The sequence below is a fragment of the Archocentrus centrarchus genome, chromosome 23, assembly GCF_007364275.1.
Source record: "Archocentrus centrarchus isolate MPI-CPG fArcCen1 chromosome 23, fArcCen1, whole genome shotgun sequence".
Taxonomy (NCBI): Eukaryota; Metazoa; Chordata; class Actinopteri; order Cichliformes; family Cichlidae; genus Archocentrus; species Archocentrus centrarchus.
In genome coordinates, this window is record NC_044368.1 from 23,895,641 (window position 1) to 23,921,294 (window position 25,654).

General features: G+C 39.3%; 1 pseudogene; it reads right to left on the reverse strand.

Annotated features, from left to right (window-relative positions):
* Positions 1–1,499: 1,499 nt before the first annotated feature.
* On the reverse strand, positions 1,500–24,254 carry LOC115773833 (mucin-19-like; annotated as a pseudogene).
* Between the last annotated feature and the right edge of the window lie 1,400 nt (positions 24,255–25,654).

Sequence of the window (25,654 nt, forward strand, 5' to 3'; positions counted from 1 at the left end):
CAACACAGCGTTCATGTTCAATGTGGTTTTTGCACTTAATGACAATGGAAACAGCTCTCCCAGCGCCCACAAACACGGAAATTCAACCCCAACCACAGACACCTTTTTTTTTTTTTTTTTTTTTGAGAAACTTTATTTATGCTTTGGTTGCAAAGACAAAGAGAATAAAGTAGAATACATAAACAGACATCAGCATGAACATAAATAACTACAAAATACGAAACATGGCAAGTAAAATTTATACAGTAATTGAAGGTATATTGTGATTAGTATCAGTCAGCATCAATCAAAGATAAATTTTGAAGATGCAGCAATATGAGTTCTGCTTTCTTATTTGTAGTTAACTTTAAAGTGTTTACATATGAATAGAAGTTTACTAAGAAAACATAGAAGTTTGGGAGGGATCTGGAGGACCTTGTCTTATGTATATGAAATTTCCCTAAGAGAAGCATTAGATTAATAATGAAGCTCAAAATTTTATCTCTACATTCAAACTTGACTATAACATCCTTAGGTCTGATTTGGACAGTGTGTTTTATTCTTAACAAATTCCTCCATTTCCCTCCAAAACCTAGAAGCAAGAGAGCAGTTACAAAATAAATGTATTATAGTTTCTGACTTAACTTGACAGAAGGTACAGTTTTCATCCAGATCCCTAAACACTGATAGCTTTTTGTTACAAGGGTAAATATTGTACAAAATTTTGAAGTTAAGCTCTCTTATTTTGTTTGAAACACGATATTGAGAGTGAACCATCCATGCTTTCCTCCAATTTATAATAACAAATTGTGTGTTCCAGAAAAACTTTCCTTTGGGTATCACCATACTCGAGCTACATAGAACCTTCCTTATATGCTGATTTGAGCATTTCTTGTCCCTTAAATCGATTCCCCCAACTTTTAGAAGAGGTAACTGCAAACTAAACCTTTGATATGCAAAATGTGCTTTCATTAACTCTACTATTCCTGAAGGAATGGCTTTCACTACTGTGGCAAACTCTTTATATTTCACTGGAAAACGCTTCAGTAAATTGTCATAGCTATAAAGGTTACCATTATCATCAAATAATTCTGCAACAAAGATAATACCTCTATCAATCCAACTCTTTTTATATAAGCTTTTGTTGCTGGTAGTGATATTACAATTATTCCACAATATTTCATTATGTGGGGAAAAATTGTGTGTATGACACAGTTTCCATCAAAGTAAAGCTTGTTGGTAAAACTGTGAAAGTTTTACTGGTAACTTAGAAACAATAAAGTTGCAACTTATCAAAAATCTTAAACCTCCTACCATTTTAAATCCAACCACAGACATCCCTCAGTATCTGTGAGTGTGGCTTAAGATGCAGGAACCTCTTGATGCCTATCCTGGCTTTCTTAAGACAATAAATTAATAAATAAGGACATTTATAGCATGAATTATAAAGGGTTACATAGATGTTCTATCACCAGTTTTACAAATAATTTATAGAATTTTTAATGGGATACCTCTGAGTTTGATTAGATAATCTGCATCTTTGTGGTTTACTTTTTGCTTCACTTTTTAGCTAGGTGCTACAAGTTCTACACACACAGCTAATAACATGATTGTAGGCGTAATTTCGGGCAGTGAGGTCAAAGCAATGCAGGGTCACTGATCTCCTCTCCCAGGCATCTATCTGGCAGCATCTGTTCCCCAGCTGGACTAGCAGGTCACCCTTTAACACAACCCTGTGGACAAAGGTGATGGGAAAACAATGGGAGAAGGAAAGTAAATTGGATTTATGATGAACTGATTAAAAACTTTGTAATATCTTGAACTGCTGTGTTATACCTGTTGCTCTTAGATTTAGTCTCACCTTGGCTGAGATGCACACTGGCCCTGACACACAGGCAGCTGTTTGACTGTGGTACATTTGTCAATGGTGATGTTGACACTGGACACCCTGGGTGCACATTTATGGTTACCTGGGATGGCAAGCCACATACAGTAGAAAGGGAGGCAGTGGGTTTTAAGTCAGTGTGACTCAGCAAATACTGCAATTGTAAAAAACCTTGGTATTTATTCCTTCTGACTTAACTTACATGTAAAGCAGCAATGTTTATCATCCCAAATTCTGTCCTCCTAGAGGAAAACAAATCCACAAGCACTTACAGAAAAATCTTTTCTCAACAGTTACGTTTGGTACCAGATAATCACCTTTTAAAATTGTATTCAAATAAATATTGATTGACACTGAAAAATGAACAAAAAATGAAATCAGTGTGGCAGTGCCTTACACCTGCAGTCTATCTGAATCCCACCAGATAAAGAAGTCCTATTGACGTCTCTGGGAAAACAGCTGTAAACCCTTTCCTGCTGAGTTCATGGACTCAGTCACTCATTTTGAGTCATACAGTATCAAATAAAAGATAAAGTCTATTTTGTAGATCTTTGTCACAAAATTTTGGAACATTGAGGATTATCAGCAGTAGGAAGCATCATGCTCATTGGCTAATGAGCTGTCAGTCACAATCATTAGCCAGTCAGCATGCAGTTTCACAGTCAGACCTGCCTTTCCTCTTCATGCCCACACTTTTGCAACCAAGATGGCGATGGTGGAAACGCTTAAATCTGGGCTTCAAAACAGGATTGATGAAAACAATGAGTAATGTTACAGTGGCTATTCTGCCTGTTGTCATTTTTAGTACCTCGGGGCAGCTTTCATCCAGACAGACTTTAGTGTCAGTCAGAATGCCCTCTTTGCTGCAACTAAATGAGAGGCAGGGATGGGTAGGATCCATCCATTTGTCTCCCACCTACATATGAAAACACAGAAAATATGACAATAAATTGCTTATTCTTTTATTTCATAACCAAATTCTCACCTGTGTCTAAGGGAGAGGAAACATTTCTTTGCCAATTACATAGGCAAGTGATTAGACACAGCATACCTTGTATGTCTGCTCATTGTAAGTGCACATCTTCTCAACTGAAAAATAACAGAGCAAGTTTTAAGTCCAGTAACGGAGTGCCTGGAAGTCTGAAAACTACTGGAAAATAACAAAAACTGAGAAATATGCATTTTACACAATATATGTGATCATAATATTATTGGACTGCACTCATAAAACTAACAAATCATATCATCTTCTTCTGCACTTCGAAACTCATTCCAGTATGGCTGCTATTTTAAAGTCACTCCAAACATTTCTGTTAAGGCCACTTGGACGACTGGGAATATGGAGGGACCACTCTTCAGTGAAAGTCCAGTTTCTAAGACACAAGTCTATAGCCCAGAGGACGAGCACAGCCACAAAAATGCTTCTTGTTATTTCATTTAAGGGGTTCACTGTGACTTCAACCTCCAGGGTCAGACTGTCACCAATGAGTTAAAAATGTAAAGGACCAAAACATTTCCAGCAGTTCAGAGGTGCACAGGAATGTGATTTTGAATTGGAGCTTTTTATTTATTTATCTATTTTTGTGCTGTCTGGATTTTTATTCCTCCATATGTCTGAATTTCTTTAAATCCAGTACAAATGTTCACTTGGATAAAACTGGTTAGATTTTGATGGTCAAAAGTCAAGGTTAGTGTGACCTCACATCTGCCCCACTCTTGTGAATGCAGTATAGCAGGAATGCCTGTGGCATGAATTTCATCTATAAATTATTTGTAAAACTGGTGATAGAACATCTATGTATCCTTTATAATTCATGCTATAAATGTCCTTATTTATTAATTTATTGTCTTAAGAAAGCCAGGATAGGCATCAGGAGGGTCCTGCATCTTAAGCCACACTCACAGATAATGAGGGATGTCTGTGGTTGGATTTAAAATGGTAGGAGGTTTAAGATTTTTGATAAGTTGCAACTTTATTTCATTGATTCAAAGATTAAGTGATTTGAATTTTGTAGTAGAAGATCAAGCTCAGAGTGACCCCACAAAACAAATTTTTGGCTTTAACTCTAGTATTCGCATAATAATAATGAAATTTCATAATTATTCAATAGGATGAGTTAATGAAGAGATTATTTTATCCCAAAGCTCTAATGATAAGTCTGGTAAGAAATAGATCTAAGCTGCTACTAGACTGGCCATGGTTGTGTTGGACAGCATTTTGACTTGGCAAAGAGGCTGCTGGAAGTTAGTAAAGCTGTTAAAAGGTAGTTACAATAAAGACTGCAAAATTTCATACATGGACATTTATCTTTATTTGCTCATTTTTTGGCTAATGCATAAATTAGATGGAATAAAATGGAAACTACTTAAACATCATGAAAAATGATGAAATGCCTGCTCTTACCACAAATCTGCTCACCACAGCAGGAGGTGTTCACCAAAACCTCACTGGGCCCACAGAGAGGAACTGGCTCAGGAGATTTTTGAAAACACTCCTCAGTTCGAGTCTGGTTGTTACATGTACACAGATTGCAATTGGACACCCACACCTCACCAGGCTGGAAGAAGAGTACAGAAATAATTTTGAATCTATACTGTAAACTAGAGTCAGAGATACTGGCATTTTGTTTTCTGATGAGGAAAATATACTCACTAGTTTAGGCTCTCCACTTGGTCCTTTGCAGTCTGTGAGGGCAGTAGGAAGAAAGAAATGAACTAACTTATTTCCCTTTATATGTATTTAAACTAAGATCATCTAGGTGTCACTATGAGCCTTGCAGACATGTTACTCACAGGCACAGTCAGCCACACAGATGTTTGAATGAGGTCCAGCTCTAAACAGGTTGCTGGGACAGAAGCAACCTGCAGTGCTCTTTTCAAGGGAGGCCCCTGAATAACTCACTCTGAACAGCCAAACCATATGAGAAATAGAAAAGTTGAAACTTTTGACAAACTATAAACCAACAGTAGATTAAATAGGGTGTTGGTAAAATACCATCAAGGTGTTTATTAGATGCCTACTAGACTGCTCAAAGAAGTCCATCCATTAATTGATGCTTCAGTCTCAAATATGATCAATCTGTCTTTATTAGTTGGCTATGTACCACAGGCTTTTAAGGTGTAAGAAATCTTGGAGTCATTTTGACCAGGATATGTCCTTCAGTGTACATATTAAACAAATATGTAGGACTGCTTTTTGTAATTTGCACAATATTTCTAAAATTAAAAACATCCTTTTGCAGAGTGATGTTATAATTAATGTATTTATTACGTCAAGGCAGGACTATTGTAATTCATTATTATCAGGCTGTCCTAAAAGCTCCCTGAAAAGTCTTTGGCTGATCCAAAATGCTGCAGCTAGAGTACTGACAGGGACTAGAAAGAGAGAGCAGATTTCTCCCATACTGGCTTCTCTTCATTGGCTCCCTGTTAAAGCCAAAATAGATTCTTGAAGAATCCCCCTTAGTTATGCTGCAATAGACCTAGCCTGTTGGGTCAATTGAATTGAATTGAATTGAATTGAATAAGTAAGGATTTTTTTTAGTAGAAGTAAAGTCATCAAACCCTCCATAGCAGAAGTCATCGTGCTTGGTATTGCATTCTCTGTAAACCAATCCATCTGGACATGGCACATCTGAAACATCACACAGGAAATTGACATTAGTAATGCGAGTATCAATTTTATTTATTTATTTATTTATTTTAGGGGGGGGGGTGAAGCAAATGCCATTACATTCAATTGTTTTAGTAAGTGGATGATTAAAAAAAGCACATACAGCAGCTTCCGTTAGTCAGTCTTCTCCAGTCAACACAGAAACCAGCATTTTTACACTCTTCTGCAGTTTGTTCAAGAGCAGAGCAGGAAGCATTTGTGTTCCGGCATGAATCAAACTCACAGTTCTTCTTTTTAAGGTTTAGATTGATATACCTGCTGCAAATTTCAAAGACTCTGAGGAAACAGAATAGATGTAATTTTACGTTTAAGCAGTTGAAGTACATACGAAGCTGCTCAGAAAAATAAAGGAACAATTTTAACCAGAGTAGCATCAATTCAATTACACCTCTGTGATCTAGTCAGTTAAGTTGCAAAGGGTGTTGTTAATCAGTTTCAGCTGCTTTAATGAAATTAACAACAGGTGCTCTAGTTTTTCCACTTCTGCATTTGGCAAGGGTCAGTGTTACTACAGGTAGCATGAGGTGATACCTGGGACCTACAGAGGTTGCACAGGTAGTCCAACTCCTTCAGGATGGACCATCAATATGTGCCATTACCAGAAGGTTTGCTGTGTCTCCCAGCACAGTCTCAAGAGCATGGACGAGATTCCAAGAGACAGACAGTTATTCTAGGAGAGCTGGACAGGGCTGTAGAAGTTCCTTAACTCATCAGCAGGACTGGTATCTGCTCCTTTGTGCAAGGAGGGGCAGGATGAGCACTGCCAAAGCCTTACATTAACACCACCAGGCCACTCTGACCAAACAATCTGAAACAGACTTCATGAGGGTGGCTTGAGGACCTGATGCCCTGACTTTTTGCACCTAAATGATAAAAAGACCAAGGTCTTGTTGCTTGGGCCCAGTGAAACTTCTTAAATGACTACTGACTTGGGTCCTTTAACTCAGTGTCTGAGTAAGACAGTGACAAACCTAGGTGTAAAGCTGGACAGTGAACTTAAACTTGATGCACAAATTAAGTCAGTATTCAAGTCCAGCTTTTATCAGCTAAGACAACTGGCCAAAGTGAAACCATTTCCTTCACGGCATCACTTTGAGATTTTAATCCCATGCTTTTATCACAACTCGCTTAGACAATGCAATGCACTTTATGTTGGGCTCAGCCAGACACTGCTTGCCTGGCTCCAGATGGTACAAAATGCTACTGCACAACTTTTAGTTGGGGTCAAAAAAACGTGAGCACATTTCTCCAATCTTGGCCTCACTTCATTGGCTCCCAGTTCATTTTAGGATTGATTTTAAAATCCTTTTGTTTGTTTTTAAATGTCTTCATGGCCTCGCCCCATCATATCTGTCTGATCTGCTCCACCTGTACATTCCTTCAGGTTCACTCAGGTCAGCTGATCTGGCACTGCTGGCTGTCCCAGAGACAAAGAGGAAGTTCAGAGATGACTGCGATATTTCAGTTTCTGCCCCAAAACTGTGGAACAATCTTCCCTTGCACATTATGCAGGCTGACTCACTCACTGCTTTTAAATCCTCTCTTAAAACACATTTCTTCTTTTTGGCCTTCAACTCAGTTTGAGATGTTGGTTTTCTTTGTTTATTTTCTTAGCTGCGCTTTTATTTATTTATTTATTTATTGTTTCCTTGTCTTATGTCTTTGTTTTTGCTTGCTTGCCCTTAGTTGTGGCCAACTGCATTTGATTTTAAAGTGCTTTATAAATAAAGTTGAGTTGAGTTGAGTTGAGTTGAGTTGAGTTGAGTTTACACTGGTGTTGTGGGTCCTGGATTCCGTCTGCTGCGTGACAATACCTGACTTCATGTGGTGAGAGTATGCAGGCAGTTCACGGGGGATGATGGATTTGATGCCACTGACTGACCCCCCACGCTTGCCTCACCTAAATCCAATCGAACACCTCTGGAACATGATGTTTCGGTTCATCTAAAAGCCAAGTCTCAGACTTTCCAAAAGCTCAGTGATACCCTGGTTCAGAGGTGGGAGGAGATCCCCCAATACATCAACTGTCGTCTTTTTAAGAGCCAAGCACATGGGGACCGAACAAACTACTGAACACCATTTTGAGTGTCTGCAATGAAATTTGACCAAAATGTTCCAAACTGTCCCATCATTTTTTCACTTTGATTTTTGGGATGTCTTTGAATTCAGTGGGGGAGAGAGTATTCATGTTTCACATCCTTTATTTAAATAAAATTATGGCTAGAAGTGTAAAACATAAGTATAAAAATGGATGGTTTGAAATTATGAATTCGATACAAACAGCATTTAATTATTAATTAATTATGATTAAATGCAGCCAAATATTATTAGAGATGACACGTGGACCCGGGGACCATGTGTCATTGTCTGTTTTGTTTACTGTAACTACATTTGCCTAAAGTGATGTTGAGACCCCCTTCTTCCAAATCTTATTTCAATCTGTTATCTTTGCCTAGGTTTTCACCAATTCCTTGACCAGAAACTTGTGTGAGTTTGTGGAGCTTACGCATCATGTAGAAGCTGGCATAGTGGACTTGAAAAGCAGGTGGTGGGTCTGTCAGTGGGTAGTAAAGTTTGCTCAGAAAGACAGGGTACATCCTTTGGTGCAGAAACATCTGCTGGCTTCAGAGGATCTGCATATACCCAGTCATAGGCTGTCTTATCACAGCAGCTGTCTTCCTCAATCCGTCCTCCTTTACGGATGCATGATGCTCCACCACAAACACCTGGAGGGAAAATCGAGAAGTAAGCACAGGGATGAAGATGTGACATTAGATTTCTAACATACCCTCACACACTGCAGATAATTTATTGTGTCCCTTGCCTGCTCATGGTTCAAATAGTTTGATACATATTTGAGCTACGAGTACAGATTTTTGTTTTCTTTTTTTTATACTTGACATTTTGGCTGCTTTTAAATTGAAATTACCCAATAATCCACTCTACACACAAATAACACATATACACTTCTATAATGGTTATCCAGACAACATTCAGCCAAATCTCTGGTCATTTTTGATCCAGTACCCACCACATTGCCCCTGGGTGTTGTTGAGGAAGTGCTCCATGGCCAGACTGACCACCAGGGTATAAAATGGAGTGAGGGAGACAAAAGAGCGGATCTCTGGGAGATGGATTATCACCTTATACAATGTGGTTTCAAACCTCAACCCGTGCTCCTCATATGGTGGCTGTATGATCACATTGTTCAGAGTGGCCTACAGCAAATTAAAACCATATTATTAAAACAATACAGGTTTAAATAAATTGAAAACAGTCATACATAAACGTATCAGTATCTATAATACATATAAGGATTAACAGTGGCAACAAGTGTAAATAATAGAGCACTGTAATATATCCTACTTGTACTGTATGCAAATCTTGAACAATACTGAGTGTAGCCACATTGCTCTGATATCTCAGAATGATGCCTTTAACACAGGAGCCATAGAAACCAGGCACACAATGGATATTATCAACGGCAATGGTCAGATTATGACGCAATAACTGCTCCTCCACCAATATGTAGGTGCCTTGATCCAGGAAATCAAAGTTTACTCCTTGGAAAGAGATGTAGTGGGGATCCCCATACAGCTCACACTGACCTGGAATTAATACAGAAAATACAAGGAATGAATTTAGTACATGTTTGCATGAATCCAGAATAGAATTTGCTGGGTTAAAACGATTCCAACTGTGATGATCACTGAGTCTTTCATGTGGGGAAATACTTAAATTGTCAAACATTTCACATCAAGACTAAACACATGAAACAAACAGCAATCCAATGAAAAGATTAGCATTCCTGCAGACTGAGTTAAAAATGCCTTCTAAGCCACAATATTATGCATCAGTTAACTAACGTTTTGCAAAGAAGCCCACTGAACAATGAAACAATGAAAAGAATTAAATTATTAAGCCAGAGTGCGATACACTTACAATCACACTTCCATGTTTCACAGCATCCATCAGAGACGTTTGTGATTCGACCTCTGGGACAGGAGGGAATTGTAGGCTTTGGACATTCCGCTGGGGTCAACACAATCTTCCCATTGACACAGTTATTACTGAAGCAGCCCTCTGTCCATTTCTCACTGCAAGCCCAGCGTTTTTTATTCTTTAGGTCTTCACATTCGCACGCTAGTCATGTGTGGACACAGAATACACTCAAACTTAGTTTGAGTCACTTAGGGAAGTGACATCTAGGATCACTGACTAAACTGGAACCTTACCCTGTGATGTGGAGCCTTGTTTTTGTGTCGATGCTCTGCCAACAGTTGTAAGCACAGTGGTAGGCGTAGCATAGCTTGTAGTGGCTTTGTTGGTTTCTTTTGGAAGCACTGAGGTTAAAGTGGCACCTGAGATAGTTGTTGGTATAGTGGAAGTGGAAGCCATGGCTGATACATTTACATTGGTTGCTGAGACATGGGTAATGGTCCCCAAGCTTGTAGAGGGGGTAGTTAGCTTTGTTGACCTTGTTTCAGTAGTAGCTGAAGGAGCGGTAGTTGTCACTGTGGAACATGTAATGAATATTGTTTTTTAGTTGTAGGTGAAATAGCTGCAGTCACTGGTGTAGAGCTGCAAATTGACCATGTTTTAGTGTTACCTTTACTTGTCCTGGTCAGTGGAGTTGGAGTAGTTGGTGTAAAGATGGTAGTGGACCATTCTTCAGTGGTAATTGGTAAATTGGTAGTGGGCATCATTTGTGTAGTTGTAATTCTAGATGTTTTACTGGTAATTAAAGAGGTTGTACTTGAAGCTGTGGTGGCAGGTATAATGTGACCTGAGAAAGTCAAAAACAGATTCCTCCAAGATGGATTTTTTTTTTTTTTTTTTTTAAATGAGTAGCAATGTGGTTATAGATGAATAGAATTCACACTCACGACAATTAATTGTTCCATTTTCACAGCGGCTGGATGAAATAAGAGGATTAAATAATCAGGTGTCTATGTCATTTTTAATGTATTGTTGGGTGAACAATTTTTACATGATCTGAAAATATATGTATTTTGATAGATGACACATATATCGTTAAAAGGCAAACTCACCACACAGAAGGGCTCAACATCACCAGTTCTCCGGGTTGAATAATAGTGTCATTGAAAAAGCAAGAGCAGTTCCTCATTGTAGTGCATTCACCAGTATTGTCATCATAGTATGGCGCTTCCTTTGGACATCTGGGGTAACAGCCTTTTCCAATAGGGAATAAATAAATAAATATACAGATATAGGTCAGGACGTCTTCCACATAAAACTCCTTCATCCATGTCTTTATGGACCTGCTTTGTGCACTGGTGTGCAGTCATGTTGGAACAGGAAGAGGCCATCCCTAAACTGTTCCCACAAAGTTGGGAGCATGAAATTATCCAAAATGTCTTGGTACTGTATGCTGAAGCATTATGAGTTCCTTTCACTGGAACTAAGGGGCCGAGCCCAACTCCTGAAAAATGACCCCACACCATAATCCCCCTCCGCCAAACTTTACACTTGGAACAATGCAGTCAGACAAGTACTGTTCCCCTATTCCCCAAAGTGAAAATGATCCTGTATGTGTACAGAGTTCTGTCATAAAGCTTCATGCTTGTTTGCATCCATCCTTTACATTACTGCTATCTTGTGGCCACAAGTGGCTATTACTGTATCACGAGATGCAGACTTGCCATTGAGTCCGCTGAAATCCTTAGCATGTCTTGAATTCATGGCCATGTTTGTGTCCTGTTAACAACAGCCTAAGCTTGTCAAGTTATTATGTGTTTTTAAACAAGGTATAGGACTGTTTTTCTGAGTTCATTTACAGTTTTTTTCCTAGAGATAAGTATGCCTCACTTGACATCCTTCACAAAAAAAAAAAAAAAAAAAAATATAGATGATTTTATAGAATGATTCACTACTGAAGGTAAAACAGAATGTAAAGTATTCAAAATGAGATCAAGCAACAACATTTCTAGCAGTAATACTGATTCATATAACACTGATGGGGAACCTTTTTCCTGCAGTAATTATTTTTACTTTTGATGCTTTAGCGCACACATTCACTGGGTGTAAATCTCCGTCAAATCAAACATGAACACCATATTTCTCAGTGGATACTTCAGCTACTGCAGCTGTGTTAGGGTTCATGGATGATTTGGTAATTGATATATATGACACTGAAAAATATTTTAGGTTGGTGAACATGTTTACTGATGATATCAGAGAAATATTTAAGAGAGGCTTTTTTTTGGCTGCTGCTGGGAAATTCACCAGAAAGATGATCTCCACGCGTCTTTCTCACAGGCCTACTGGAGAAAGCCAGTGCTGGCACTGGAATTTGGGGCGTCTATATTTTACAGGTGCCACAGAGTCCAAAATAGCTGAACAGGAAGAATGAAAAGTGGAAATGAATTCAGCTGAGCTGAAGACCAATGCAAATGTTGTTGAGGCTGCAGTGGCATTTCTCTGAAAACTTTTGTAAAAACTGTTGGACAGTGAGTGGGAAAATGGGAGTTTTGGCATTTCACGCAGGATTAAACAAATACAATACGCTTATAATTATATTGAGGAAGCATCTTCAATATAATTATTATCAACAAAGAATCTAAATGATAAGATAATGGTCAAGGGTGTGCCCAAGTAAATGCTCTACCTCATTTAAATGTTGGAAGGAACCAAAAAAGTCCTGGACATGACAGAGTCATTGACCATGGGTCTGCCAGGACAACAGACATGTATGCCAAAGTAGCCCAGAAATGACAGATGGTCATATACAGCAATGATACATAATGGGATTAAAAAAAAAGTTATATGACTTGGGAGGATCCTAGATTAGTCCAAAGGGGTTTTAGCAGATTCAATTATTATGCACTAATTCTTCAAAACCAAAACCACTCCGCCTCATCATCCATGACATCTTGTAGCTTCCAGCCAAAGAAAATGTAAGCCTGAACTCATCTCTGTTGTTTATTTCATCAGCTTAGATTCACAGACCAACGTAAGAGCTGAATGGAGGACAATCAAATAAAGCAAAGTACAGTAAAACTATTAGCAACAAAAAAATTAGCAACTACTATGTATGACAAACTAAAATAATCAACATATATAATGCATATATTTGACCTTATTGCCATCTCTCAGCTGGAGCTAAACTCTCTGTTTATTCTCCCTAAGTCTCCCCGTGCCACTTTTTAACCAGGAAGTCCTCATCAGGAGTGAAAAAGTAATTCATAATGAAAGTCTTATTAGACACAGATGTTCTGTTGACCAGAGCTACTTTTGCCACAGAGTGAGCTGAAAAGAGATGTTTGAGATTCAGTCCTATGATTCAGATGTGCAGTCTCAGTCGAGCATAGCTGTCCCTCCACTATAATAAGTCACTAGTGGGGTTCTCAGATGCAGCAAAGCAGTGACTTTATGAGAATGATTGCAAACAAGATTGTTTCTTCCTCAGTTTGTCACAGTGCCAGAATTAGACAGGAATTAAATCAAAATGTGCTTTGAAAATGCAGAAAAAAGTGTCAACCATCCCACTGCTCGTGTCTATCTATGCTGTACTGTACAAGGAAAGACTTTACAGGAGGTGTAATACAAAATAACTCTGTATAAAATTTAAGAACTGTTTTTAGAGTTGTCCTTTCAGAGCCTGGATATCAGTCCCAATCAAAACCAAACCCAATCACTCTATGTCATTTTAAAACATATACTATACGCACATATACATTTTTTGACATATCACGTTACCTTCCAGCCTGTAACCGATGTTGTTTTTTTTGCCGCAGGTTGTCATCTTACCGCAGGCTTCATAGTGCCACATACTCTGTCCAGGCTTGTTGTAGTAGTCACAGTAAATTGCTGAAGTGTCGCAGTAAAGATGAGTATCAAATGTTATTACCCATTGACTGATAGTTCAATAAATGTTTAAGTATATAGTAAAATTTATATATACTTAGTCTGACACTGATGAATGTTGAAACATACAAAATAGTAAGTAGTGAATCAAATATGGAGTTTTACTTTTTAATTGTGTGGAATAAACATGTCATATTATTCAACTCTATATCAGCAGAGCCTTACACCTGTCTCCTACTTAATGATAATAAAAAGTCAGCTTTAAAAGTTATTTAAAACATACAATAAGCAAAGAAAAATGGTCCTAACTTACGACACAGATCTGGTGTTCTCCACTTTATGCAGACATCCTGGTCACTGCAGGCCTCTGCATAAGCTGCCACAGCTGTGCAGAAACCCAGGAACTTCCCTTCAAACTCACAGGAGCAGGACTCCAGCAGACAGGCCTGGTAGTAGGGATTTGGGTCCACCTGGGGATTAGAGAGAATCCAGAGAAGAGTTGTATGGGCTTTATGATAAAGTCTGTTACCATCACTATGCGCTTGGCAAGCTATCAATGTTATAGAAAAGAAAAAAAAATGCATACTTTCAAGTGACAGTCTCTGAAAGCGTCTCCTTTAATAATCATGCAGCGCCGCTGGGCCCAGGCTGAGCAGTAGGAGTTGCGGTCACATGGAAATATATCAGAGGTCACATCAGAACAGGGAGGAGTGGATGCCTTCCAGCTATTGCCAAAGACCATGGGACTGGACTCCACTGAAAACAGATTTTTTTTTAATGCAGTTATTTATTTTTTTACACAACCTGACTAAAATATCACTGCATGATAAAACAGTGAAGACTGATTCACCTGCTGAGCCACTTATCTGCAGGTCATTCATCTCACTGGAGTCAAAATCCCCACACAGGCCACAAACATTGTTCTGCAGGTACAATGGTTAAAAACAGATTATTTCACACATGTTTCACAATATGGAGGTCATTCAAATACAAACAAAACCTCCAGAAGAAGTCCCCCATGGAAATGCCAACAAGGGAACTGTTTACCCTGCCCAGGATAGAGTTACTGGGGCCCCACCCTGGAGCCAGGCCTGGGGAGAGAGGCATGAGAATCTGCACCTCTGAGGCCATGGTCCTCAGCTGGAAAAGGGTGAAGTGCCCCCTCTCCAGCTCCCCCAGGTGGAGGAGTTTAAGTATCTCGGGGTCTTGTTCACGAGTGATGGGAGAAAGGAGCGGGAGATCAACAGACAGATTGGGACTGCGTCAGCAGCGATGCAGACACTGCACCGGTCTGTCGTGGTGAAGAGGGAGCTGAATGCCTGTGGTCCCTGTGGATGAGCTGGTGGAGGTGGATGGGGAGAGGGAAGCCTAAGCTTCTTTGCTTCAACCTCCCGGATAAGTGGAAGAAAATGGATGGATGGACAGAATCTCCATAAAATCAACATTTTAACATTACCATGTGCAACTTCCAGTAAAATATTCTGTCAATAAAGAATGAAATGTGCACATTGACATTGCTCACCCTCCAGTTTTCATGTAGCTTTATGGTGAGCCATGTGTGTTTGTCCCAAATGAGAGTTATCCCACTGCTCGGCACTGACACGATGATATAGAGTCCCACAGTGTCGACACTGTAAAGTAAATTTTCCTGCAGAGCCCAGCCTTGTTCCATGTTACTGGTCACCTTCATGTCGTTCAGTGTTAGGGTGACTTTGCCCTTGATGGGTCAAAGCAGAACAGTTACAATCCCCAGTATTTGAATATTTAAAATTATCATTAGGAACTTCATGCAGTACTACCTCTACTGCAGTAATTCCCATCAAACTGAAACCTATCCTTACAGCTGGTTAAATTAATAAAAGAGGGATTTGATAAAATGAATGAAAGGATAAAATAATAAGAAGCAAATAAATAAATTGATAATGTAACAGGGTTAGCAAATACTTTACAGCAACTCATCCACCTGCAGGTTGAGGATGATGGAGCGAGAGCAGGTGAGTGCCTCTTCACAGCAGGGTACGCTCTCCACTCTGACAGAAAAGCTGCCATTTCTATTTCCACAGTCGTCCTGACATGAGAGCCAAATTATAGTAAATAGCAGTGGTAGCTGAAGACTCATGTTACATTCATGTTTTTTTGCGTTCTGTCATTTTATATATTTCTTAATTTTTGGGGTTTATTTTTTTTGGAGGTCTCACCTCTACAAGTGTGTACTGACAGTGTCCACTAAAGCGATACCGCTTAGAATCAAAGGTCAGGTATTGTCCATTTCCATAAACCTGACACATCCCGGGACACGGCTCATCTTTGCAGTGCCACTGGCCCTGACCACAAACACTGTAAGACAGAGACATGTGGCTGTGACAGTTTATGGAATGAAATGCTGTGAATGATCGAGCAAAGTGGCACTAATATGTTACCATTTTTTACAGTTGGTTTTAACATGCTGTCCTGCACTGAAGACTTTACCGCTGTACACACATGTGCAGTTGTCCCTAGAAACACAGTTTCCATGGTGATCCTCGTACTGGTCGTGCGGGCAGTAACAGCCGCTCTCACAGGTCACGTCAGCAAACTGAACATGAAACCAGAAAATGATCAATTAAAACCTGATCAGCTTTGGAACTAATTAAAGCAGTTTGGAATAAAGTCAGAGCTACGGTTCAGTGACAGAATAACCAGAAAAGTAAAGAAAGATTCAGCAGTAACACCTCTGGAGTGTGTCATAATAAATATTTCTCCTTGAGCTAATAAATCTATATTATGCATGTCACAGAATTAGCAACAAATAAAGAATTCATAATTTTTGTAAATAGATATTGATAATGATACATGTATCATTCTTAGACCTACCAGTGTGTGGCTGAGACTGTCACACGTTTTCTGAGCTGTCTTAAGAGGATTTTCTGAGCAGTGCACACAAACCTTCCCATTTTTGCATCCTGATAAAATCATTGAAGACACAAAACATAATCATCTACCAATTATACTCTAATTTGAAGGTTCATGGGGATCTATAGTAATATGTCTACCAGCAAAAGGAGATCAGAAAGTTTCAGTATCAATAGTTTTGAAGAGTCATTTTAGATTAAATAGTTTGTGTTATGAAATATTATACTGCACACACAGCTACTTATTCACATCAGTGAGGGTGTACTCTACTGTATGTTCACTGCAGAATGGTTTAACTAGAGCACAAACTACAGTCCCCAAAATAAATGAATTAGGCTGAAACAGCAGCTAAAGTGTTGATTATTGTTTAGCTTTGATGGAAAAACATGGATTTACCACAATCCTCAGAACAGGTCAGTTTTCCATTCTCACAGAGGCTGCAGTAGACAAAATATTTGATAAATAAAATGTTAATAAATTAAACTGCAGCATTTCAAAGGCTGTAAATACTGCATAATTAACAAGTCAGCTCACCACTGGTGTCCATCGATGACAGCAGGCCCTGGAGGTGTTACACCATGACGATGGTGACACACACAGTCTGCCTTTGGGGTGCAGGTGTGTTCTTGATTCAGGTACGTTCCTTCCGGGCAGCCGCAGCCCTCCACAGGAGCATCGTCCACTCCACAGCGAGGATCATAGCCAGAGAGGGAGCGGCATGTACGGTTGCATGCACCGATGCTGTAGGAGAACTCTTGGTTCTTCGGACAATTCAGAGCTGTGCCACAAGAATATCATGAGCATGAATACCTCTGATACTGAACATAACTTCAGTGATACAAACTTCCACAATGTGTGGCCCACTTAAACGTTCAAACACTCCAGATAGGCTTTTATATTTGTTGTGTATGCATATAAGTTGTTTGAATTCATTATAACAGGTTAAAAAGATTGTTGGCAGTAGCAGAACTGATTAAATTTTTTTGGACTAGTTAATTTTTTTTTTAAAACAATTTCAACTTTTCTTTTCCAAAAAGTAAGTATCTAGGGTACTGCCAGAATCAGTATATTGTGTATTCCTGTGATATATTTATGGAAGCTGAACTTACTGCAGTTGGACATTTTCCTCCAATCACCGATTAAAACCCCCAAACTCGCACAGGCTTTGGCGTAGCTGGCCAAAGCAACGCACAAGCACCTCTGCACACCGCTGCCGCAGTTACAGGTTCTTTGAATACAGGCCTGCCAACAAAAACCATTTTCATCTTAGTGCTGATCAGTCACATTAACACTGTTTATTACTCATAATGTGTGCTTACTGTGTGGTATTGATCCGGAGGTAAATGGCCATGGCACTTAGCAAATATCCCAGCTGTGTTGGTCAGCACAGAGCACTTTTCATCAGCAAATATTTCTAGAAAAAAAAAAAAAACCTGAAAGGTTTGTTCAAAAAAAATCTTTGTGAAAATATTTTCTATCACATTCATCATTGATTAGTACCATTGTGGGTGTTGATGCAGGTGGTGGGTATATTCTCTGCACAAGCGCCCACACTCCAGGACAGAGCGAAAGGCTGAGCCGAGTTCTCGACGATCCCGCTGCTGCTGGTGAAGTCGTCTGTGCTGTCACCGTTGCTGTTGCCACAAAGACCTGAATGACAGATTGACTTATCAAACTGGATCATTTCACCAATTATGCAATTAATCTATTATCACTGATGTGTTCCCAACCTGAAATGATACCCTTGTGTTTTCTAGGAACAGAGGTGTAGAGCTGGATTTCAGGAGACATCTGGATTTGGAACTTAATATCAGAGGATGTCTCGACTTGCACATACATGGAGGACTGCCAGAAAACCTGGGCATGTTCTAAAAGGTAACAGAGAGGAGTCTTGGAATATTAGTAATCAAGGCATTAAAGAATATATGCATTACAAGGAATTTTTGGAATATACCAGACTGATGAAGTTCACTAATTTCTTGGTCCCCAAATTTAGCCATGTTGTTTGTGAATGTATACGTTTCCTGAAAATCCAAAAAAGGGTGTTTACATTCAAGTTTACTCTTCTCACTTATCAGTTAGATGTTAAATGGTTTTAAAGTCGATGTTTAAAAACTGGCTTTACCTGGAAATGCTGGAGAACAACTGCTTCTATTGATGGATCCTTTTCAGAAAATTGGATTATTACTGTCCAGTTGAAAGCCTGCATGTGGCCATAAATAAGTTACACACGAGGTTATTACCAGAGGCGACACGCGACTATAGAGTCATGTTAAATAAAAGGAAGGAGGACAGATTACCTGTAATGCTAAGTATGTACATTTACCAGGGATGACATATTGTTTGGCATCAAATGTTGACACAAACTGCCCTTCAATTAGACATTTAACGGGGCAGTTTTCAGAGCAAAGCCACTTCCCACCTTCACACAAACTGGAAAAAGGTTGGAGCAAAATGTTATAAAAGTAATTTAATTTTATGATTCACAAATGATGTAATAAATGTAATTCCTTGTCTCTGGTTACTCGCCATGAAAGACACGTGGTGCTACGTATCTGTCCGGTTAAATAGGTCCTGCCAGCAAACACACAGGTGCAGCTCGACACATTCACACAGTGGAAGCCGTCCAAGTGATCATTAAGTACTTTGCCTACAAACATGTTCAGTACGGCCTTAACATGCAGCTATAGCCACATAAATGATTTATACTCTGGGGAAATCTGGCAGTGCTCACCCTCTGGGCAGACACAGGAACTGGTAATCTCCTGGTTGTAAAATTGGGGCTTTGAGTTGGAGCAGGTAGGAACAAATGCAGCACCTTCTTCTTCATAAAGCAGATCTCCTGGACAAGTTGGTTGATCTACATTCACCCGCAGAAAAAGGACAGTTACACCAAATGATGGTAAGGACAGGATATGCCAATTTAATTTATTTTTCAATGTTTAATAAACAATTACTTACCACACTGGGTCTCAGATCTCCATTTGTCCCAGACATAACTGCTTTTTCCACAGCGCAGTGCGATCTCTTTGAAGAAAGCACAGCGGATGTGTTTGCTCTTTTCATAGCTGTAAATGTTCTTGTGACAGAGTTGGAGGAAATGAAGCCAGCTTGATTGCAGACAGCTCGAAGTGTGGGAAAAGAGCTGTTCACATATCTGACAAAAACATTCACTTACAGTTTACGCTAAAAAATGTAAATACAGTTGATTGAATATGAGTCAAATGCAAGTCTCAGTTACTCCAATTTATAACCACTACTGTATTTTACATTCAAGCTCAGTGTGTGTGTGTGTGTGTGTGTGTGGGGGGGGGGGGGGGGGGGGGGGGGGTGTAAACCAGTAGAACTTACTGGATTAGGAGCAGGGACGCGATCTCTTTTTGGCACCTGTCGTCAGTAAGCATGCTCTCTCTGATCAGCTGCTGCTCATTGCCTGATTCATAAAGAGGTGCACTAAATAATATCCCTGTGAAATGTTAGTTATGCCCACCCAATTTTAATTCAGTTTTACACCTTTTTTGTCATTTAGTTGTCATACCTGTTACGTTGTGCTTTCCACATAGTCCAGTTGTGTCAGTGCTGAGCTCCTGCTCCAGCTCAACCTTAACAGCAGATCATGCATGAACATACAGGAACTTTAAGCGTTGTACTTAGTGATTTAAAGTTCATGTGTCTCTGTGTTTAAGCTTTCCTGCACCATATGAGCGCTCTCACCCAAAAAGTGTCTATTCCTCCAGGTACACTGTGCCAGGTGACAGTGAGAGGAAGCAATGTGCTCCTCAGTTTAATATAGATGCCGTATGGAAAAATATGTTGGTAGGTGTGATCATATGGAAGAGAAACACTGTAAACACATAAATACACAGAAACATGTGACTGTGCCTTAACAATACAAACCATTAATTACTGCACAGGATTATCACAGATATTGCCATTCCCAGTGTGATTTCACATTACCTTACATTGTTCAGTTTTGGGTCAGGAGTTGGACAAAGATGGTGAATAAAGGTTGGATCCTTTCTGTTACCATTCACATTTGCTCAGTTTTTTTTTTTCCAGTGCAACTATTGCATATCAGTGATTATGTTAAAAGAAAAAAGTATACCTTAAAATATATCTTGAATTCACTATGGATTTCTACAAGGTCACAGTAAAATACTACAGAATAAAGTTGTCCTGAGTTTTGGACCTGCTCTCAGCAAAAGGAAGCAGAGGGTGCATGAATCATTCGAAAGATTGGCAGATCATACTTCAGTGCATGCATGAAAACACCAGTTTGCTGTTGAAACACTGCCTTCTATGTCATGTGGCAACAATTGAGGAGAGAAACAAAAAATATATACAGACTTTTAAGGAAATCAGTCTCTTTGTGACTTCTCTTTTGGCTTTCTGTGTAGCTATTTTTTCTCTGAATAAAGAACTTTCTGAGGAGATTTTAGACCAAACCTTTTGTCCTCCACCAGGATGCTTCCATTCTGCAGAACAGTCCTGACTTTGTTGATGATGATCTCCACCTGAACCAGCAGCCCGCTGTCCCCTCGGCGTATGTTGATGTCGCATACAACTTGGTTATGGGTGAAGTGAGTGAGAGTGAACGGGCAATTGGACCGCACATAAAACCATGAATCCATGAATGCCTGGACAACACCACTGCCAAATGTCCTGCAAGTGTCTGATCACAAATAAATAAATAGTCTTCCTAAGAGTGGAAATCTAAAATCGTTACATTTCTTTTGAATTACTGACCCTTCAATCATCCTGCCCCCCCCCCCCCCAAAAAAAAAATATCATATTTAGCAGTTATATGGAGAATAAAAATTTTTAAACTGATTAAGAACCAACATCACACATACTTACATTTCTGAATTTCACTTGCTACCGATTCAGTTGCCCCAGAAACTATAAAAGAATATCAATGCTATGATGGATTTAAACATGTCTAATTACACAATAAAAAAATAGCAAAAAACATTACTTGTTTAAAAGCCAAAGTACACTTGATTTAATTTTGAACTGTCATTTTCTTCTTGTCATTTGACAAATTAAAATGAAAATGATAAATTAAAAGAATGTACAGTACCTGAGGCCAATAAAAAGCAAACAGCCAACGTCCATTGCAGTGAGGCCATGCTGCTTGATGTTCCCTCGTTAAAGAAACAATCAGGAGGAACTGCACAAATAGCCCACCACGAGGTGTATATATTCAGTGTCCATTCACTGCACAAATTACCACAAACTCACTTGCTGCGCAGACACAAAAGCATTTAGCAAAAACATTATACTGACTTCTATTAATTTCCTGCAGAGCTCATCTAACCTTAACCATACCCACTGCTTCTCTAATCTCACTCTAATCTCAAAACATGCCTTCACCTTAAAATGTAATACTGTACGGTAAGGGGACATGTCTGTCAACACACTGTGATTGTGTACACAGATTTAGGTTATAACAACATTAATAACTACAAACACACATTAGATTAAACAAAAAAAATCTAAAACTTGAAAATAAATTACACACAACAAAACCATCTTACTTTCAAAGAGGGGTCCAATATTGGGCTTGGTAGGCAACCATTGACTCTATTTTACCAAAATTATTCAAAGATCAACATAGTTTCAAAGATGTGTGGTTTAAAATAAACTTTTACTGGGAAACAGAAGCCACTGCATAAATAGTCCCACCTCCCCTTCCTTCACTTCCTGTAACTGTACCTCGATATCACCTGGACTACGCCCCTGACCAGGTCAAGAAAGCCCCAGCACCCCTATTGTTCTTTCTTGTACTTTCTTACATCTTTCCCATGCAATGACTGAATTCTGAGCTGTGGCCCCCACCTCTGTGTTTCTTCCCATGTCAAATCCAAAGGACTCTTTTCTTATGGCTGTAAGAGCCTGCCTAATATTCCTGGTTAGTTAGGGACACACCGGTAACCGAGACCAGACGTTTTTGTTTTTTTAGCACCAGTGAGAATGGAACAGAAGAGAAGATGAAGTAAAATTCTGAAGCAAAGCAGCGTTTAATTGTCCATCCATCCATCCATTCACTTCAGCTTATCCTGTTCAGGGTCGCGGGGGTGCTGGAGCCTATCCCAGCAGCATTTAATTGTATCGTGCTGTATTTATACGATCTGTGCATTGACACATATTTGATATTGATTTTTTTAATATCATTATTAACTATATGTCAGTGAAAACATTTCAAAGACAACATTCAAGTGATAAAAATTTTTTTTCTTGTGGAAGGCCTTTACATACAGTAAAAGAAATTTATATAGCACCAAATCAACACAGTAACAGTCGTTCAAGGTGCTTTATACCGTAATGTAAACAATAATAGAATAAACTATAACATAGAGAAAAACTCCAACAATTAGGCAATCCCATATGAGCAAACACTTGACAACAGTAGGAAGGAAAAACTCCCTTTTGACAGGAAGAAAAGTCCAGCAGACCCAGACTCATGGAGGGGCAGTCATCAGCCACAACCAGCCGGTGCTGAGAGGAGAGAGACAGGACAAAAGACAAACTGAGGAAGAGAGCTGGAGATTAATAATAACTAATGATTAAATGTAGAGTGGAGTATAAACAGTATAAAGAAGAAACACTCATACCACGAAGAGGCGCTGGATCTCGTGCCAATGCTGTGTTTCCACTGCACCCTGCAGCTGATTCTTTATGTATGAGCGTGGGCGGTTCCTCGTCTGGAAACAGAAGCCGAAGGGCACAGACGTGACAGAACGTGCTCCCCTTTTGCAAACTTTATTTCACTTAATTTCATGTGCTGCAAACATATTTTATGCCCCAAAACAAAACTACTGCAACATCTGTGTGCACCACAAGGTACACAAACAGCGATTACGAGACAAGAAGTATGCACTTCCGCACCGCCCTTCTATCTGTTATCAACTCATACAATTCAAATTCACCCTTTAAATTGATTATCATAGGTCATCAGCTGCCTGCATACTAAATACTGTTCTCGAAATTTTGGGAAAATCTAACTGAAAGTTCAACTTATGGAGGGCAAATTATTATTTTTTTTTCCCAGTGGCAGAAACAAGCTTCTATCGTGGGCTCGGCAGCAGGTTAGAGAGAAAACTTTCGTAGAACTTTTCTGCTTCTTTAACTTTTGACAGTCAGTTTGTCCACAGCCTGATCATTCAATTGAATCAGGTGAGACTTGGGGGATTTTCAACAAATTACTAAATAACTGAAAAGCTGTAAAACATATGCCCAAAAAAGCAATAGTCAATAGCCAAATAGGCAATAGCCAGTTGATCTGGTGTGAGAATGATGTCTGTGCAACGAACCATGCCGGAAGAGATTCAATAATAAATAAATGTATTTACTGTAGTCGACTCTAACTCCCAACATTCCATCCACTGAAATGAAATGGGATTTTTTTTTTTCAACCTTAAGGTGAAAACATACATCTAAAAAGGATATAAGCATGCATCTCACAAGCAAGCCATTTTTTTGGACTGTTTGCTCTGTAGCAATCCCAGAAGTTGCTGTTCCTCAGAAAAACAGCCTGCTAGGAAAACAGAGAGAAGAACAGAGGAGAGCCCTGCAGAATGCAGGATGCAGAGATGGCCAACAAAAAATAAACTTTAATAGCAAAATGTCAAAAATCCAACAACATCACAGTAACAGCATCTAAAAACACAGTGGCTGCACAAAACACAAATTAAACAAATGATTCAACAAGGACAAATATTGAGGACTATATTTACACACAAACATGGATCCTGTCCTGTCACTCTTATGCAGATGATACACAGCTGTACTTTTCATTTTCTTCTTGTGATCTAACCTCTGTTCACAAACTAATGAGCTGCGCTGATAACATTAATTGGAGGATGTTTTCAAACTTTCAGACAGAAAATTTGTTCGTATTTATCTTCCCTGTCACTGAAACACAATCTTGGCTTCATTCTGGACAGTCATCTCAGTTTTGGCAATAGCATTGATGAAGTTACCAGAACTGCTTTCCATCGGTTAAAAATATATCTAAGGTTAGAAACTTCCTATCTTAAATGGACTCTGATACACTGGTCCATGCATTCATCTCAAGCAGGTCAGGTTATTGTGTCTCTGCATTTGCTGCTTTAGGACTACTTCAGCTCAACATCCAGCAGCCTGAGTCCTTACAGATACATCAAAATTTAATTGTATGACTCCAGTGATGAGATCACTTCACTGGCTCCCAGTGCAATATGCATTTGACTTTAAAATACTTTTATGAATTCATAAAGGTCTCTGTGGTTTGGCCTCCAGTAGATCTCTGACTTTTTCATTGTCTACACCTCAGTCAGACCTCTCAGGTGATCGGGTACAATTTTTTTTTACTGCAGAGGATCCTTTCAGTTACTGAGGTCCTGTTCTTTGGAACAAGCTGCCTGCTGACCTGAGATCAATTACAACTGTGTATACATTTTAAAAAGACTCAAAACCTTTTGAGACTGACACTAAACAGGTGTGGGTTTTTTTTTTTTTTTGTTCTGCTTTATTTCATTATATTTTGATTCTTTCATTGTCTTAAAGCATTTTAAACCCACACAGTTTTTTTTTAGTTTTTTTTTTTATCTTTTTATCTTCTGTATTAATCACCTTGAGAATTAAATGTGCTATATAAATACAATTTCCATTGCACTGTGGCATTACAGCAAAAGGGTCTAACTGGGGACCTTATTTATGGAGTTTATGTGCTATACTCTCCACTCAGATTCAACCAAATGAGGCAAACCTGATGTGAGAGTGCTTCACAGTGCAAAGGGATAATGACCCAAAACATACTGCAAAAGCAACCTAGGAGTTTCTCAAGGCAAAGAAATGGGATATTCTTCAAAAGCCAAGTCAGTCACCTGATCTCAACCCAACAGAGCATGCTTTTGAGTTAGTGAAGACAAAACTGTGTGCACAAAGACCCACAAACAATCAGCAACTGAAGGTGACTCCAGTAAAGACCTAGTAGATCATCTTAAGGTAGGAAACACAGCATCTGGTAATGTCCATGGATTCTAGACTTCAGGCAGGCATTGACTGCAAAAGGATTTTTAAACAAGTATCAAATGCCATCCGTCCCTTCTCTTCTGCTGATCCTTTTCAAGGAGCCTAGCCCAGCTGTCATAGGGCAAGAGACAGGCTACACCCTGTACAGGTTGCCAGCCTGAAACAGACAACCATTCACACTCATGGGCAATCACCAATTAACCTAAACCCACTAATTGCATGTCTTTGGACTGTGGGAGGAAACTGAAGTACGCCGGAGAAAACCCACAAGGGGACACGGGGAGAACATGCAAAACGTGGTGGATTTGAACACAGGTCTTCAAGCTGTGAGGCAGCAGTGCTAACCCCCACACCATCCTTACAACTAAAGTTTGCTCAGTTTG